Source organism: Chiloscyllium punctatum, chromosome 16 (assembly GCF_047496795.1).
Source record: "Chiloscyllium punctatum isolate Juve2018m chromosome 16, sChiPun1.3, whole genome shotgun sequence".
In the NCBI taxonomy this organism is placed as follows: domain Eukaryota; kingdom Metazoa; phylum Chordata; class Chondrichthyes; order Orectolobiformes; family Hemiscylliidae; genus Chiloscyllium; species Chiloscyllium punctatum.
The window spans coordinates 78,597,657-78,616,202 of record NC_092754.1 but is presented as its reverse complement, the minus strand read 5'-3'; positions in this window follow the sequence as shown (position 1 = coordinate 78,616,202).

Sequence of the window (18,546 nt, the reverse complement as noted above, 5' to 3'; positions counted from 1 at the left end):
ACAGACTGACCCCACTCTGTCAATGTAACACACTCAGGGAAGAGCAGACTGACCCCAATCGGTCAATGTAACACACCCAGGGAAGAGCAGACTGACCCCACTGTGTCAATGTAACAAACCCAGGGAAGAGCAGACTGAACTCACTCTGTCAATGTAACACAACCAGGGAAGATCAGACTGACCACACTCTGTCAATGTAACACACGCAGGGAAGAGCAGACTGAATTCATTCTGTCAATGTAACCCACCCATAAAAGAGCAGACTGACCCCACTCTGTCAATGTGACACGCCCTGGGAAGAGCAGACTGACCACACTCTGTCAATGTAACACACCCTGGGAAGAGCAGACTGACCCCCACTCTGTCAATGTAACACACACAAGGAAGTGCACACTGACGCCACTCTGTCATTGTAACACAGCAAGGGAATAGCAGACTGACCCCACTCTGTCAATGTAACAAACCCTGGGAGAACAGACCGACCCCACTCTGTCAAAGTAACACACCCAGGGAAGAGCAGACTGAACCCACTCTGTCAATGTAACACACCCAGGGAAGAACAGACTGACCCCACTCTGTCAATGTAATTCACCCAGGGAAGAACAGACTGTCCATACTCAGTCAATGTAACACACCCAGGGAAGAGCAGACTGACCCCACTCTGTCAATGTAACACACCCAGGGAAGAACAGACTGACTCCACTCTCTCAATGTAACCCCCCCAGGGAAGAGCAGACTGACCCCACTCTGTCAATGTAACACACCCAGGGAATAGCAGACTTACCCCACTCTGTCAATGTAACCCACCCATAAAAGAGCAGACTGGCCCCACTCTGTCAATGAGACACGCCCTGGGAAGAGCAGACTGACCACACTCTGTCAATGTAACACACCCTGGGAAGAGCAGACTGACCCCCACTCTGTCAATGTAACACACACAAGGAAGTGCACACTGACGCCACTCTGTCATTGTAACACAGCAAGGGAATAGCAGACTGACCCCACTCTGTCAATGTAACAAACCCTGGGAGAACAGACCGACCCCACTCTGTCAAAGTAACACACCCAGGGAAGAGCAGACTGAACCCACTCTGTCAATGTAACACACCCAGGGAAGAACAGACTGACCCCACTCTGTCAATGTAATTCACCCAGGGAAGAACAGACTGTCCATACTCAGTCAATGTAACACACCCAGGGAAGAGCAGACTGACCCCACTCTGTCAATGTAACACACCCAGGGAAGAACAGACTGACTCCACTCTCTCAATGTAACCCCCCCAGGGAAGAGCAGACTGACCCCACTCTGTCAATGTAACACACCCAGGGAATAGCAGACTGACCCCACTCTGTCAATGTAACCCACCCATAAAAGAGCAGACTGGCCCCACTCTGTCAATGCGACACGCCCTGGGAAGAGCAGACTGACCACACTCTGTCAATGTTACCCACCCAGGGAAGAGCAGATTGACCCAACTCTGTCAATGTGACACGCCCTGGGAAGAGCAGACTGACCTCACTCTGTCAATGTAACACACCCAGGGAAGAACAGACTGACTCCATTCTGTCAATGTAACAAACCCTGGGAGAACAGACTGACCCCACTCTGTCAATGGAACACACCCAGGGAAGGGCAGACTGACCGCACTCTGTCAATGTAACACACCCAGGGAAGAGCAGACTGACCCCACTCTGTCAATGTTACCCACCCAGGGAAGAGCAGATTGACCCCACTCTGTCAATGTAACACACCCAGGGAAGAGCAGACTGACCCCACTCTGTCAATGTAACACACCCAGGGAAGAGCAGACTGACACCACTCTGTCAATGTAACACACACAGGGGAGAGCAAACTGACCGCACTCTGTCAATGAAACAAACCCAGGGAAGAGCAGACTGACCCCACTCTGTCAATGTTACCCACCCAGGGAAGAGCAGACTGACCCCACTCTGTCAATGTAACACACCCAGGGAAGAGCAGATTGACCCCACTCTGTCAATGTAACACACCCAGGGAAGAGAAAACTGACCCCACTCTGTCAAGGAAACACACCAAGGGAAGAGCAGATTGACCCCACTCTGTCAATGTAACAAACCCAGGGAAGAGCAGACTGAACTCACTCTGTCAATGTAACACAACCAGGGAAGATCAGACTGACCACACTCTGTCAATGTAACACACGCAGGGAAGAGCAGACTGAATTCATTCTGTCAATGTAACCCACCCATAAAAGAGCAGACTGACCCCACTCTGTCAATGTGACACGCCCTGGGAAGAGCAGACTGACCACACTCTGTCAATGTAACACACCCTGGGAAGAGCAGACTGACCCCCACTCTGTCAATGTAACACACACAAGGAAGTGCACACTGACGCCACTCTGTCATTGTAACACAGCAAGGGAATAGCAGACTGACCCCACTCTGTCAATGTAACAAACCCTGGGAGAACAGACCGACCCCACTCTGTCAAAGTAACACACCCAGGGAAGAGCAGACTGAACCCACTCTGTCAATGTAACACACCCAGGGAAGAACAGACTGACCCCACTCTGTCAATGTAATTCACCCAGGGAAGAACAGACTGTCCATACTCAGTCAATGTAACACACCCAGGGAAGAGCAGACTGACCCCACTCTGTCAATGTAACACACCCTGGGAAGAGCAGACTGACCCCACTCTGTCAATGTAATTCACCCAGGGAAGAACAGACTGTCCATACTCAGTCAATGTAACACACCCAGGGAAGAGCAGACTGACCCCACTCTGTCAATGTAACACACCCAGGGAAGAGCAGACTGAGTTCTCTCTGTCAATGTAACACAACCAGGGAAGAGCAGACTGTCCCCACTCTGTCAATGTGACACGCCCTGGGAAGAGCACACTGACCCAACTCAGTCAATGTAACACACCCAGGGAAGAGCAGACTGACCAAACTCTGTCAATGTAACAAACCCAGGGAAGAGCAGACTGACCTCACTCTGTCAGTGTAAAACACCCAGAGAAGAGCAGAATGTCCTCTTCGGCAAAATTACTCACACAGTGAACTGCAGACTTACCCCACTATGTCAATGTAACCAACCCAGTGATGTGCACACTGACCCCACTCTGTCATTGTAACACACCCAGGTAAGAGCAGACTGACCCCACTATGTCAATGTAACACACAATGGGAGAACAGACTTACCCCACTCTGTCATGTAACCCTCCCAGGGAAGAGCAGACTGACCCCACTCTGTCAATGTAACACACCCAGGGAAGAGCAGACTGAACTCAAACTGTCAATGTAACACAACCAGGGAAGAGCAGACTGACCCCACTCTGTCAATGTAACACACCCAGGGAGAGCAGACTGACCCCACTCTGTCAATGTAACAAACCCAGGGAAGAGCAGACTGAACTCACTCTGTCAATGTAACACACCCAGGGAAGGGCAGACTGACACCACTCTGTCATGTAACCCTCCCAGGGAAGAGCAGACTGACCCCACTCTGTCAATGTAACACACCCAGGGAAGAACAGACTGAACTCACTCTGTCAATGTAACACAACCAGGGAAGAGCAGACTGACCCCACTCTGTCAATGTAACACACCCAGGGAAGGGCAGACTGACACCACTCTGTCAATGTAACACACCCAGGGAAGAACAGACTGACCCCACTCTGTCAATGTTACACACACAGAGAAGAGCAGACTGACCCCACTCTGTCAATGTAACACACCCAGGGAAGAGCAGACTGACCCCAATCTGTCAATGTAACACACCCAGGGAAGAGAAGACTGAACCCACACTGTCAATGTAACCCTCCAGGGAAGAGCAGACTGACCCCACTCTGTCAATGTTACACACACAGAGAAGTGCAGACTGATCCCACTCTGTCAATGTAAAACACCCAGGGAAGAACAGACTGACCCCACTCTGTCAATGTAACAAACCCTGGGAGAACAGACTTGACCCCACTCTGTCAATGGAACACACCCAGGGAAGAGCAAACTGACCCCACTCTGTCAATGTAACACACACAGGGAAGAGCAAACTGACCCCTCTCTGTCAATGAAACACACCCAGGGAAGAGCAGATTGACCCCACTCTGTCAATGTAACACACCCAGGGAAGAGAAAACTGACCCCACTCTGTCAATGTAACACACCCAGGGAAGGGCAGACTAACCTCACTCTGTCAATGTAACACACCCAGGGAAGAGCAGACTGACACCACTCTGTCAATGTAACACACCCAGGGAAGAGCAGACTGAACTCACTCTGTCAATGTAACAAAACCAGGGAAGATCAGACTGACCCCACTCTGTCAATGTAACACACCCAGGGAAGAGAAAACTGACCCCACTCTGTCAAGGAAACACACCAAGGGAAGAGCAGATTGACCCCACTCTGTCAATGTACCACACCCAGGGAAGAGCAAACTGACCCCACTCTGTCAATGTAACACACTCAGGGAAGAGCAGACTGACCCAACACTGTCAATTTAACACAACCAAGGAAGAACAGACTGACCCCACTCTGTCAATGTAACACACTCAGGGAAGAGCAGACTGACCCCAATCGGTCAATGTAACACACCCAGGGAAGAGCAGACTGACCCCACTGTGTCAATGTAACAAACCCAGGGAAGAGCAGACTGAACTCACTCTGTCAATGTAACACAACCAGGGAAGATCAGACTGACCACACTCTGTCAATGTAACACACGCAGGGAAGAGCAGACTGAATTCATTCTGTCAATGTAACCCACCCATAAAAGAGCAGACTGACCCCACTCTGTCAATGTGACACGCCCTGGGAAGAGCAGACTGACCACACTCTGTCAATGTAACACACCCTGGGAAGAGCAGACTGACCCCCACTCTGTCAATGTAACACACACAAGGAAGTGCACACTGACGCCACTCTGTCATTGTAACACAGCAAGGGAATAGCAGACTGACCCCACTCTGTCAATGTAACAAACCCTGGGAGAACAGACCGACCCCACTCTGTCAAAGTAACACACCCAGGGAAGAGCAGACTGAACCCACTCTGTCAATGTAACACACCCAGGGAAGAACAGACTGACCCCACTCTGTCAATGTAATTCACCCAGGGAAGAACAGACTGTCCATACTCAGTCAATGTAACACACCCAGGGAAGAGCAGACTGACCCCACTCTGTCAATGTAACACACCCAGGGAAGAACAGACTGACTCCACTCTCTCAATGTAACCCCCCCAGGGAAGAGCAGACTGACCCCACTCTGTCAATGTAACACACCCAGGGAATAGCAGACTTACCCCACTCTGTCAATGTAACCCACCCATAAAAGAGCAGACTGGCCCCACTCTGTCAATGAGACACGCCCTGGGAAGAGCAGACTGACCACACTCTGTCAATGTAACACACCCTGGGAAGAGCAGACTGACCCCCACTCTGTCAATGTAACACACACAAGGAAGTGCACACTGACGCCACTCTGTCATTGTAACACAGCAAGGGAATAGCAGACTGACCCCACTCTGTCAATGTAACAAACCCTGGGAGAACAGACCGACCCCACTCTGTCAAAGTAACACACCCAGGGAAGAGCAGACTGAACCCACTCTGTCAATGTAACACACCCAGGGAAGAACAGACTGACCCCACTCTGTCAATGTAATTCACCCAGGGAAGAACAGACTGTCCATACTCAGTCAATGTAACACACCCAGGGAAGAGCAGACTGACCCCACTCTGTCAATGTAACACACCCAGGGAAGAACAGACTGACTCCACTCTCTCAATGTAACCCCCCCAGGGAAGAGCAGACTGACCCCACTCTGTCAATGTAACACACCCAGGGAATAGCAGACTGACCCCACTCTGTCAATGTAACCCACCCATAAAAGAGCAGACTGGCCCCACTCTGTCAATGAGACACGCCCTGGGAAGAGCAGACTGACCACACTCTGTCAATGTTACCCACCCAGGGAAGAGCAGATTGACCCAACTCTGTCAATGTGACACGCCCTGGGAAGAGCAGACTGACCTCACTCTGTCAATGTAACACACCCAGGGAAGAACAGACTGACTCCATTCTGTCAATGTAACAAACCCTGGGAGAACAGACTGACCCCACTCTGTCAATGGAACACACCCAGGGAAGGGCAGACTGACCGCACTCTGTCAATGTAACACACCCAGGGAAGAGCAGACTGACCCCACTCTGTCAATGTTACCCACCCAGGGAAGAGCAGATTGACCCCACTCTGTCAATGTAACACACCCAGGGAAGAGCAGACTGACCCCACTCTGTCAATGTAACACACCCAGGGAAGAGCAGACTGACACCACTCTGTCAATGTAACACACACAGGGGAGAGCAAACTGACCGCACTCTGTCAATGAAACAAACCCAGGGAAGAGCAGACTGACCCCACTCTGTCAATGTTACCCACCCAGGGAAGAGCAGACTGACCCCACTCTGTCAATGTAACACACCCAGGGAAGAGCAGATTGACCCCACTCTGTCAATGTAACACACCCAGGGAAGAGAAAACTGACCCCACTCTGTCAAGGAAACACACCAAGGGAAGAGCAGATTGACCCCACTCTGTCAATGTAACAAACCCAGGGAAGAGCAGACTGAACTCACTCTGTCAATGTAACACAACCAGGGAAGATCAGACTGACCACACTCTGTCAATGTAACACACGCAGGGAAGAGCAGACTGAATTCATTCTGTCAATGTAACCCACCCATAAAAGAGCAGACTGACCCCACTCTGTCAATGTGACACGCCCTGGGAAGAGCAGACTGACCACACTCTGTCAATGTAACACACCCTGGGAAGAGCAGACTGACCCCCACTCTGTCAATGTAACACACACAAGGAAGTGCACACTGACGCCACTCTGTCATTGTAACACAGCAAGGGAATAGCAGACTGACCCCACTCTGTCAATGTAACAAACCCTGGGAGAACAGACCGACCCCACTCTGTCAAAGTAACACACCCAGGGAAGAGCAGACTGAACCCACTCTGTCAATGTAACACACCCAGGGAAGAACAGACTGACCCCACTCTGTCAATGTAATTCACCCAGGGAAGAACAGACTGTCCATACTCAGTCAATGTAACACACCCAGGGAAGAGCAGACTGACCCCACTCTGTCAATGTAACACACCCTGGGAAGAGCAGACTGACCCCCACTCTGTCAATGTAACACACACAAGGAAGTGCACACTGACGCCACTCTGTCATTGTAACACAGCAAGGGAATAGCAGACTGACCCCACTCTGTCAATGTAACAAACCCTGGGAGAACAGACCGACCCCACTCTGTCAAAGTAACACACCCAGGGAAGAGCAGACTGAACCCACTCTGTCAATGTAACACACCCAGGGAAGAACAGACTGACCCTACTCTGTCAATGTAATTCACCCAGGGAAGAACAGACTGTCCATACTCAGTCAATGTAACACACCCAGGGAAGAGCAGACTGACCCCACTCTGTCAATGTAACACACCCAGGGAAGAACAGACTGACTCCACTCTCTCAATGTAACCCCCCCAGGGAAGAGCAGACTGACCCCACTCTGTCAATGTAACACACCCAGGGAATAGCAGACTTACCCCACTCTGTCAATGTAACCCACCCATAAAAGAGCAGACTGGCCCCACTCTGTCAATGAGACACGCCCTGGGAAGAGCAGACTGACCACACTCTGTCAATGTTACCCACCCAGGGAAGAGCAGATTGACCCAACTCTGTCAATGTGACACGCCCTGGGAAGAGCAGACTGACCTCACTCTGTCAATGTAACACACCCAGGGAAGAACAGACTGACTCCATTCTGTCAATGTAACAAACCCTGGGAGAACAGACTGACCCCACTCTGTCAATGGAACACACCCAGGGAAGGGCAGACTGACCGCACTCTGTCAATGTAACACACCCAGGGAAGAGCAGACTGACCCCACTCTGTCAATGTTACCCACCCAGGGAAGAGCAGATTGACCCCACTCTGTCAATGTAACACACCCAGGGAAGAGCAGACTGACCCCACTCTGTCAATGTAACACACCCAGGGAAGAGCAGACTGACACCACTCTGTCAATGTAACACACACAGGGGAGAGCAAACTGACCGCACTCTGTCAATGAAACAAACCCAGGGAAGAGCAGACTGACCCCACTCTGTCAATGTTACCCACCCAGGGAAGAGCAGACTGACCCCACTCTGTCAATGTAACACACCCAGGGAAGAGCAGATTGACCCCACTCTGTCAATGTAACACACCCAGGGAAGAGAAAACTGACCCCACTCTGTCAAGGAAACACACCAAGGGAAGAGCAGATTGACCCCACTCTGTCAATGTAACAAACCCAGGGAAGAGCAGACTGAACTCACTCTGTCAATGTAACACAACCAGGGAAGATCAGACTGACCACACTCTGTCAATGTAACACACGCAGGAAAGAGCAGACTGAATTCATTCTGTCAATGTAACCCACCCATAAAAGAGCAGACTGACCCCACTCTGTCAATGTGACACGCCCTGGGAAGAGCAGACTGACCACACTCTGTCAATGTAACACACCCTGGGAAGAGCAGACTGACCCCCACTCTGTCAATGTAACACACACAAGGAAGTGCACACTGACGCCACTCTGTCATTGTAACACAGCAAGGGAATAGCAGACTGACCCCACTCTGTCAATGTAACAAACCCTGGGAGAACAGACCGACCCCACTCTGTCAAAGTAACACACCCAGGGAAGAGCAGACTGAACCCACTCTGTCAATGTAACACACCCAGGGAAGAACAGACTGACCCCACTCTGTCAATGTAATTCACCCAGGGAAGAACAGACTGTCCATACTCAGTCAATGTAACACACCCAGGGAAGAGCAGACTGACCCCACTCTGTCAATGTAACACACCCAGGGAAGAACAGACTGACTCCACTCTCTCAATGTAACCCCCCCAGGGAAGAGCAGACTGACCCCACTCTGTCAATGTAACACACCCAGGGAATAGCAGACTTACCCCACTCTGTCAATGTAACCCACCCATAAAAGAGCAGACTGGCCCCACTCTGTCAATGAGACACGCCCTGGGAAGAGCAGACTGACCACACTCTGTCAATGTAACACACCCTGGGAAGAGCAGACTGACCCCCACTCTGTCAATGTAACACACACAAGGAAGTGCACACTGACGCCACTCTGTCATTGTAACACAGCAAGGGAATAGCAGACTGACCCCACTCTGTCAATGTAACAAACCCTGGGAGAACAGACCGACCCCACTCTGTCAAAGTAACACACCCAGGGAAGAGCAGACTGAACCCACTCTGTCAATGTAACACACCCAGGGAAGAACAGACTGACCCCACTCTGTCAATGTAATTCACCCAGGGAAGAACAGACTGTCCATACTCAGTCAATGTAACACACCCAGGGAAGAGCAGACTGACCCCACTCTGTCAATGTAACACACCCAGGGAAGAACAGACTGACTCCACTCTCTCAATGTAACCCCCCCAGGGAAGAGCAGACTGACCCCACTCTGTCAATGTAACACACCCAGGGAATAGCAGACTGACCCCACTCTGTCAATGTAACCCACCCATAAAAGAGCAGACTGGCCCCACTCTGTCAATGAGACACGCCCTGGGAAGAGCAGACTGACCACACTCTGTCAATGTTACCCACCCAGGGAAGAGCAGATTGACCCAACTCTGTCAATGTGACACGCCCTGGGAAGAGCAGACTGACCTCACTCTGTCAATGTAACACACCCAGGGAAGAACAGACTGACTCCATTCTGTCAATGTAACAAACCCTGGGAGAACAGACTGACCCCACTCTGTCAATGGAACACACCCAGGGAAGGGCAGACTGACCGCACTCTGTCAATGTAACACACCCAGGGAAGAGCAGACTGACCCCACTCTGTCAATGTTACCCACCCAGGGAAGAGCAGATTGACCCCACTCTGTCAATGTAACACACCCAGGGAAGAGCAGACTGACCCCACTCTGTCAATGTAACACACCCAGGGAAGAGCAGACTGACACCACTCTGTCAATGTAACACACACAGGGGAGAGCAAACTGACCGCACTCTGTCAATGAAACAAACCCAGGGAAGAGCAGACTGACCCCACTCTGTCAATGTTACCCACCCAGGGAAGAGCAGACTGACCCCACTCTGTCAATGTAACACACCCAGGGAAGAGCAGATTGACCCCACTCTGTCAATGTAACACACCCAGGGAAGAGAAAACTGACCCCACTCTGTCAAGGAAACACACCAAGGGAAGAGCAGATTGACCCCACTCTGTCAATGTAACAAACCCAGGGAAGAGCAGACTGAACTCACTCTGTCAATGTAACACAACCAGGGAAGATCAGACTGACCACACTCTGTCAATGTAACACACGCAGGGAAGAGCAGACTGAATTCATTCTGTCAATGTAACCCACCCATAAAAGAGCAGACTGACCCCACTCTGTCAATGTGACACGCCCTGGGAAGAGCAGACTGACCACACTCTGTCAATGTAACACACCCTGGGAAGAGCAGACTGACCCCCACTCTGTCAATGTAACACACACAAGGAAGTGCACACTGACGCCACTCTGTCATTGTAACACAGCAAGGGAATAGCAGACTGACCCCACTCTGTCAATGTAACAAACCCTGGGAGAACAGACCGACCCCACTCTGTCAAAGTAACACACCCAGGGAAGAGCAGACTGAACCCACTCTGTCAATGTAACACACCCAGGGAAGAACAGACTGACCCCACTCTGTCAATGTAATTCACCCAGGGAAGAACAGACTGTCCATACTCAGTCAATGTAACACACCCAGGGAAGAGCAGACTGACCCCACTCTGTCAATGTAACACACCCTGGGAAGAGCAGACTGACCCCCACTCTGTCAATGTAACACACACAAGGAAGTGCACACTGACGCCACTCTGTCATTGTAACACAGCAAGGGAATAGCAGACTGACCCCACTCTGTCAATGTAACAAACCCTGGGAGAACAGACCGACCCCACTCTGTCAAAGTAACACACCCAGGGAAGAGCAGACTGAACCCACTCTGTCAATGTAACACACCCAGGGAAGAACAGACTGACCCTACTCTGTCAATGTAATTCACCCAGGGAAGAACAGACTGTCCATACTCAGTCAATGTAACACACCCAGGGAAGAGCAGACTGACCCCACTCTGTCAATGTAACACACCCAGGGAAGAACAGACTGACTCCACTCTCTCAATGTAACCCCCCCAGGGAAGAGCAGACTGACCCCACTCTGTCAATGTAACACACCCAGGGAATAGCAGACTTACCCCACTCTGTCAATGTAACCCACCCATAAAAGAGCAGACTGGCCCCACTCTGTCAATGAGACACGCCCTGGGAAGAGCAGACTGACCACACTCTGTCAATGTTACCCACCCAGGGAAGAGCAGATTGACCCAACTCTGTCAATGTGACACGCCCTGGGAAGAGCAGACTGACCTCACTCTGTCAATGTAACACACCCAGGGAAGAACAGACTGACTCCATTCTGTCAATGTAACAAACCCTGGGAGAACAGACTGACCCCACTCTGTCAATGGAACACACCCAGGGAAGGGCAGACTGACCGCACTCTGTCAATGTAACACACCCAGGGAAGAGCAGACTGACCCCACTCTGTCAATGTTACCCACCCAGGGAAGAGCAGATTGACCCCACTCTGTCAATGTAACACACCCAGGGAAGAGCAGACTGACCCCACTCTGTCAATGTAACACACCCAGGGAAGAGCAGACTGACACCACTCTGTCAATGTAACACACACAGGGGAGAGCAAACTGACCGCACTCTGTCAATGAAACAAACCCAGGGAAGAGCAGACTGACCCCACTCTGTCAATGTTACCCACCCAGGGAAGAGCAGACTGACCCCACTCTGTCAATGTAACACACCCAGGGAAGAGCAGATTGACCCCACTCTGTCAATGTAACACACCCAGGGAAGAGAAAACTGACCCCACTCTGTCAAGGAAACACACCAAGGGAAGAGCAGATTGACCCCACTCTGTCAATGTAACAAACCCAGGGAAGAGCAGACTGAACTCACTCTGTCAATGTAACACAACCAGGGAAGATCAGACTGACCACACTCTGTCAATGTAACACACGCAGGAAAGAGCAGACTGAATTCATTCTGTCAATGTAACCCACCCATAAAAGAGCAGACTGACCCCACTCTGTCAATGTGACACGCCCTGGGAAGAGCAGACTGACCACACTCTGTCAATGTAACACACCCTGGGAAGAGCAGACTGACCCCCACTCTGTCAATGTAACACACACAAGGAAGTGCACACTGACGCCACTCTGTCATTGTAACACAGCAAGGGAATAGCAGACTGACCCCACTCTGTCAATGTAACAAACCCTGGGAGAACAGACCGACCCCACTCTGTCAAAGTAACACACCCAGGGAAGAGCAGACTGAACCCACTCTGTCAATGTAACACACCCAGGGAAGAACAGACTGACCCCACTCTGTCAATGTAATTCACCCAGGGAAGAACAGACTGTCCATACTCAGTCAATGTAACACACCCAGGGAAGAGCAGACTGACCCCACTCTGTCAATGTAACACACCCAGGGAAGAACAGACTGACTCCACTCTCTCAATGTAACCCCCCCAGGGAAGAGCAAACAGACCCCACTCTGTCAATGTAACACACCCAGGGAAGAGCAGACTGACCCCACTCTGTCAATGTAACCCACCCATAAAAGAGCAGACTGGCCCCACTCTGTCAATGAGACACGCCCTGGGAAGAGCAGACTGACCACACTCTGTCAATGTTACCCACCCAGGGAAGAGCAGATTGACCCAACTCTGTCAATGTGACACGCCCTGGGAAGAGCAGACTGACCTCACTCTGTCAATGTAACACACCCAGGGAAGAACAGACTGACTCCATTCTGTCAATGTAACAAACCCTGGGAGAACAGACTGACCCCACTCTGTCAATGGAACACACCCAGGGAAGGGCAGACTGACCGCACTCTGTCAATGTAACACACCCAGGGAAGAGCAGACTGACCCCACTCTGTCAATGTTACCCACCCAGGGAAGAGCAGATTGACCCCACTCTGTCAATGTAACACACCCAGGGAAGAGCAGACTGACCCCACTCTGTCAATGTAACACACCCAGGGAAGAGCAGACTGACACCACTCTGTCAATGTAACACACACAGGGGAGAGCAAACTGACCGCACTCTGTCAATGAAACAAACCCAGGGAAGAGCAGACTGACCCCACTCTGTCAATGTTACCCACCCAGGGAAGAGCAGACTGACCCCACTCCGTCAATGTAACACATCCAGGGAAGAGCAGACTGACCCCACTCTGTCAATGTAACATAGCCAGGGAAGAGCAGACTGACCCCACTCTGTCAATGTAACACAGCCAGGGAAGAACAGACTGACCCCACTGTGTCAATGTAACAAACTTGGGGAAGAGCAGACTGACCCCAATCTGTCAATGTAACACACCCAGGGAAGAGAAGACAGACCCCACTCTGTCAATGTAACCCTCCCAGGGAAGAGCAGACTGACCACACTCTGTCAATGTAACACACCCAGGGAAGAGCAGACTGAACTCACTCTGTCAATGTAACACAACCAGGGAAGATCAGACTGACCCCACTCTGTCAATGTAACACAACCAGGGAAGGTCAGACTGACCCCACTCTGTCAATGTAACACAACCAGGGAAGATCAGACTGACCCCACTCTGTCAATGTAACACACTCTGGGAGAACAGACTGACCCCACTCTGTCAATGTAACACACCCAGGGAAGAGCAGACTGAACCCACTCTGTCAATGTAACACACCCAGGGAAGAACAGACTGACCCCACTCTGTCAATGTAATACACCCAGAGAAGAACAGACTGACCCCACTCAGTCAATGTAACACACCCAGGGAAGAGCAGACTGACCCCACTCTGTCAATGTAACACACCCAGGGAAGAACAGACTGACTCCACTCTGTCAATGTAACACCCCCAAGGGAAGAGCAGACTGACCCCACTCTGTCAATGTAACAAACCCAGGGAATAGCAGATTTACCCTACTCTGTCAATGTAACCCACCCATAAAAGAGCAGACTGGCCCCACTCTGTCAATGTGACACGCCCTGGGAAGAGCAGACTGACCACACCCTGTCAATGTTACCCACCCAGGGAAGAGCAGATTGACCCCACTCTGTCAATGTGACACGCCCTGGGAAGAGCAGACTGACCTCACTCTGTCAATGTAGCACACCCAGGGAAGAACAGACAGACCCCACTCTGTCAATGTAACAAACCCTGGGAGAACAGACTGACCCCATTCTGTCAATGGAACACACCTAGGGAAGAGCAGACTGACCCCACTCTGTCAATGTAACACACCCAGGGAAGAGCAGACTGACACCACTCTGTCAATGTAACACACACAGGGGAGAGCAAACTGACACCACTCTGTCAATGAAACAAACCCGGGGAAGAGCAGACTGACCCCACTCTGTCAATGTTACCCACCCAGGGAAGAGCAGACTGACCCCTCTCTGTCAATGTAACACACCCAGGGAAGAGCAGACTGACCCCACTCTGTCAATGTAACACATCCAGGTAAGAGCAGACTGACCCCACTCTGTCAATGTAACATAGCCAGGGAAGAGCAGACTGACCCCACTCTGTCAATGTAACACACGCAGGGAAGAACAGACTGACCCCACTGTGTCAATGTAACAAACTTGGGGAAGAGCAGACTGACCCTAATCTGTCAATGTAACACACCCAGGGAAGAGAAGACAGACCCCACTCTGTCAATGTAACCATCCCAGGGAAGAGCAGACTGACCACACTCTGTCAATGTAACACATCCAGGGAAGAGCAGACTGAACTCACTCTGTCAATGTAACACAACCAGGGAAGATCAGACTGACCCCACTCTGTCAATGTAACACAACCAGGGAAGGTCAGACTGACCCCACTCTGTCAATGTAACACAACCAGGGAAGATCAGACTGACCCCACTCTGTCAATGTAACACACTCTGGGAGAACAGACTGATCCCACTCTGTCAATGTAACATAGCCAGGGAAGAGCAGACTGACCTCACTCTGTCAATGTAGCACACCCAGGGAAGAACAGACTGACCCCACTCTGTCCATGTAACTAACCCTGGGAGAACAGACTGACCCCACTCTGTCAATGTCACACACCTAGGGAAGAGCAGACTCACCCCACTCTGTCAATGTCACGCACCCAGGGAAGAGCACACTGACCGCACTCTGTCAATGTAACACACCCAGGGAAGAACAGACTGACCCCACTGTGTCAATGTAACAAACTTGGGGAAGAGCAGACTGACCCCAATCTGTCAATGTTACACACCCAGGGAAGAGAAGACTGACCCCACTCTGTCAATGTAACCCTCCCAGGGAAAAGCAGACTGACCCCACTCTGTCAATGTAACACACCCAGGGAAGAGCAGACTGAACTCACTCTGTCAATGTAACACAACCAGGGAAGATCAGACTGACCCCACTCTGTCAATGTAACACACCCAGGGATGAGCAGACTGACCCCACTCTGTCAATGTCACCCACCCATAAAAGAGCAGACTGTCCCCACTCTGTCAATGTGACACGCCCTGGGAAGAGCAGACACACCCCACTCTGTCAATGTAACATACTCAGGGAATAGCAGTCTGACCCCACTCTGTCAATGTATCACACCCAGGGGAGAGCAGACTGAACCAACCCTGTCAATGTCACTCACCCAGGGAAGAGCAGACTGACCTCACTCTGTCAATGTAACACACCCTGGGAAGAGCAGACTGACCCCCACACTGTCAATTTAACACACACAGGGAAGTGCACACTGACCCCACTCTGTCATTGTAACACAGCAAGGGAAGAGCAGACTGACCCCACTCTTGCAATGTAACAAACCCTGGGAGAACAGACTGACCCCACTCTGTCAATGTAACACACCCAGGGAAGAGCAGACTGAACCCACTCAATCAATGTAACACACCCAGGGAAGAACAGACTGACCAAACTCTGTCAATGTAACAAACCCAGGGAAGAGCAGACTGACCTCACTCTGTCAATGTAACACACCCAGGGAAGAGCATACTGACCAAACTCTGTCAATGTAACAAACCCAGGGAAGAGCAGACTGACCTCACTCTGTCAATGTAACACACCCTGGGAAGAGCAGACACACCCCACTCTGTCAATGTAACATACTCAGGGAATAGCAGTCTGACCCCACTCTGTCAATGTATCACACCCAGGGGAGAGCAGACTGAACCAACCCTGTCAATGTAACTCACCCAGGGAAGAGCAGACTGACCTCACTCTGTCAATGTCACACACCCTGGGAAGAGCAGACTGACCCCCACTCTGTCAATTTAACACACACAGGGAAGTGCACACTGACCCCACTCTGTCATTGTAACACAGCAAGGGAAGAGCAGACTGACCCCACTCTTGCAATGTAACAAACCCTGGGAGAACAGACTGACCCCACTCTGTCAATGTAACACACCCAGGGAAGAGCAGACTGAACCCACTCAATCAATGTAACACACCCAGGGAAGAACAGACTGAACCCACTCTGTCAATGTAACCCACCCAAAAAAGAGCAGACTGTCCCCACTCTGTCAATGTGACACGCCCAGGGGAGAGCAGACTGACACCACCCTGTCACTGTAACACTCCCAGGGAAGAACAGACTGACGCCACTCTGTCAATGTAACACACCCAGGAAAGAGCAGACTGACCCAACACAGTCAATTTAACACACCCAAGGAAGAACAGACTGACCCCACTCTGTCAATATAACACACTCAGGGAATAGCAGACTGACCCCAATCAGTCAATGTAACACACCCAGGGAAGAGAAGACTGAGCCCACTCTGTCAATGTAACAAACCCAGGGAAGAGCAGACTGACCTCACTCTGTCAATGTAACACACCCAGGGAAGAGCCTACTGACCCCACTCTGTCAATGTAACACACCCAGGGAAGAGCAGACAGAACTCACTCTGTCAATGTAACACAACCAGGGAAGATCAGACTGACCCCACTCTGTCAATGCAACACCCGCAGGGAAGAGTAGACTGAATTCATTCTGTCAATGTAACCCACCCATAAAAGAGCAGACTGACCCCACTCTGTCAATGTGACTCGCTCTGGGAAGAGCAGACTGACCACACTCTGTCAATGTAACACACCATGGGAAGAGCAGACTGACCCCCACTCTGTCAATGTAACACACACAGGGAAGTGTACACTGACCCCACTCTGTCATTGTAACACAGCAAGTGAAGAGAAGACTGACCCAACTCTGTCAATGTAACAAACCCTGGGAGATAAGACTGTCCCCACGCTGTCAATGTAACACACCCAGGGAAGAGCAGACTGAACCCACTCTGTCAATGTAACACACCCAAGGAAGAACAGACTGACCCCACTCTGACAATGTAACACACCCAGGTAAGAGCAGACTGACCCCACTCAGTCAATGTAACCCACCCATAAAAGAGCAGACTGACCCCACTCTGTCAATGTGACACGCCCTGGGAAGAGCAGACTGACCACACTCTGTCAATGCAACACACCCTGGGAAGAGCAGACTGACCCCCACTCTTTCAATGTAACCCAGCCAGGGAAGTGCGCACTGACACCACTCTGTCATTGTAACACACCTCGGGAAGAGCAGACTGACCCCACTGTGTCAATGTAACACACTTGGGGAAGAGCAGACTGACCCCAATCAGTCAACGTAACACACCCAGGGAAGAGAAGACTGACCCCACTCTGTCAATGTAACCCTCCCAGGGAAGAGCAGACTGACCCCACTCTGTCAATGTAACACACCCAGGGAAGAGCAGACTGACCACACTCAGTCAATGTAACCCACCCATAAAAGAGCAGACTGAGCCCACTCTGTCAATGTAACACAACCAGGAAAGAGCAGACTGACCCCAATCTGTCAATGTAACACAGCCAGGGAAAAACAGACTGACCCCACTGTGTTAATGTAACACACCCAGGGAAGAGCAGACTGACCCCACTCTGTCAGTATATCACACCCAGGGAAGAGCAGACTGACCCCACTCTGTCAATGTAACACACCCAGGGAAGAGCAGACTGACCCCACTCTGTCAATGAAAGACACCCAGGGAAGAGTAGACTGACCCCAATCTGTCAATGTAATAGACCCAGGGTAGAGCAGACTGACCTCACTCTGTCAATGTAACACACCCAGGGAAGAGCAGACTGTCCCCACTCTGTCAATGTAACACACCCAGGGAAGAGCAGACTGACCCCACTCTGTCAATGTAAAACACCGAGGGAAGGGCAGACTTACCCCACTCTGTCAATGTCACGCACCCAGGGAAGAGCAGACTGACCCCACTCTGTCAATGTAACACACCCAGTGAAGAGCAGACTGACCCCACTCTGTCAATGTCA